The following is a 2088-nucleotide window of genomic DNA, read 5'->3' as shown; positions in this document are numbered from 1 at the left end:
AGGTTTCAGTCCTTATTACTGTAATCATACAGTCATGTTAAATTTTGGGCCTGTGAGACGTGAGGTGAAGCCAACTAAGACAACCTTCAACTCCCCCTCTTATTTGAATGACATATTCTCTTGAGCTGTCTTTCTCACAGAGAATATATCTGCAGATTTACAATCCTGCAATCCAAGTGAAGAAGAAACTGAAAAGTGGTTTAATCAGTACCAAGTCAAAACAAGTTCGGGTAGCAGCTGATTTTTTGTTTTGCTAGTTTTTGAACATGGATGCTGACCATCTGATTTCATTTTTTGAACATGGATGCTGACCATTCTCGACGCGTGCTCCACGATCGGGCTTGATGGCTCTTAATCTCATCGCGGTTGCTGAATTTGTTTTGAGAAAAATGGGTCATGGTTTTGTTTCTGTTTTGCAAGCAGTAGTTGTGCTTCGTTTTCCTGATGGTTGAATCGCTTCGTTTCAGTAGTTGTAGTCACTGATCTCAACAGTTTACTTTTTCATGTTGTGCTTCTCTAGTTGTTTGAATGTGTGTGCAGCCTACTATGGTACTACTACTTGCTTGAATATGGAGCTGGTGACGGACGCCAACTTCGACTGCTCCGGCCCGGGTTCTCGCTGCAGGCCATGGACTCCTCTCACGTCACGCTCGTCGCCCTCCTCCTCCGCTCCGAGGGCTTCGAGCACTACCGCTGCGACCGCAACCTCTCCATGGGCATGAACCTCGGCAACATGGCCACGATGCTCCGCTGCGCCGGTAGCAACGACATCATCACCATCAAGGCCGACGACGGCTCCGACACCGTCACCTTCATGTTAGAGTCGTCAAGGAAGCGACCCCCCCCCCCCCGCTCGATCTATTTTCTCCCCTTTGCTCCTTGTGGTTACGTCGGTGACCCCGATCTGGATGGATGGATGGATGGACAGATCAGGATAAGATTGCCGACTTCGAGATGAAGCTCATGGACATCGACAGCGAGCACCTCGGTATCCCCGACTCGGAGTACCAGGCCATCAAGTACTACCACATTGTGAACCCTCCCGATCAGCAGAGGAAATTGCTGGATTTCAAATTTGCATCAGTGTGGTTCTTCTTGGATAGAACATTCAGAACTAAATAATGCTGATACATACAGTATGTATAATTTACGGTGTATTATAGACACTTCTACTCTTCTGATAGATATTCATTCCAGGCTGATGCACACTATTGAGTCAATGTTTCATACTGAAAGTTCACAGTGGGTTCCTGCTTATGATTATGTCATTAAGGCCTTACATACTGAAAGTTTAATGTTTTCACATTGATCCTTCTTCTTAGAGAAAGGCAATGGCCTCTAGTGAACTGAAGCTAGGAAAAGTGATATGTGAATGCACTTTGAACTAGCTAGCTAACTAGCATAGTCAGTGGTAATTAAGGGTTTTGGTGCAACTGCTTAGACAGATGTTCTCCGCATTCCAGCTATCTTTGAGATGTGATGTGATGTTAGTGTTATTGATGTTAGGATATTCACATAGTTTTTGTTACTCTCAACTTTGTTTTGACAGAGACGCCTATTAATATTGCTTAATTGTTTACTAAGATTTCACACTTCCTTCAATAATTCTCCCAATGTACATTGACCTTCCTTCTCTGCCTTTTTCAGATATGTCAGCATGTCTTTCCTGCGTGCAACTCGAACCATTTCTGTCAGCATGTCTCCCCTCCTATTCCACGAGTGTGTTTGTTTGACTCTTGTGTTTCTCTGTTTGTCTGATGATCGCTTCCTCGCAACTGATGTGACTTATGATCAGATTCCGTTGTCCTCAGCCAACCAGAACCTTGAGCCCGTGCTTGCGGCCAAGAGGCATATCCTTGCTCTAAACATGAAAGATCTTGTGAATCCCAATATAATGAATGTAAGCACCTCCGCAGTTTCGTCGACCTCCTCACGCTGGAAGCACCATCTCTTGTTGAAACTTTCACCATGTGATTCTTTTGAGATTTAATCTTGTTATCATACACAATGAGATTTGTGCTGATGCTGATACTCACAAGATCATGTTTACACAATTATGCAGATGTGGCTTGATCATTTTCAATCATG

General features: G+C 44.1%; 1 pseudogene; it reads left to right on the top strand.

Annotated features, from left to right (window-relative positions):
- The first annotated feature begins 416 nt into the window (after positions 1-416).
- On the top strand, positions 417-1122 carry LOC123428149 (annotated as a pseudogene).
- The last annotated feature ends 966 nt before the right edge of the window (positions 1123-2088 follow it).

Source organism: Hordeum vulgare, chromosome 2H (genome assembly GCF_904849725.1).
Source record: "Hordeum vulgare subsp. vulgare chromosome 2H, MorexV3_pseudomolecules_assembly, whole genome shotgun sequence".
In the NCBI taxonomy this organism is placed as follows: Eukaryota; Viridiplantae; Streptophyta; class Magnoliopsida; order Poales; family Poaceae; genus Hordeum; species Hordeum vulgare.
Note: the sequence above shows the minus strand (reverse complement) of the source record. Positions and strands in the feature narration are given on the sequence as shown.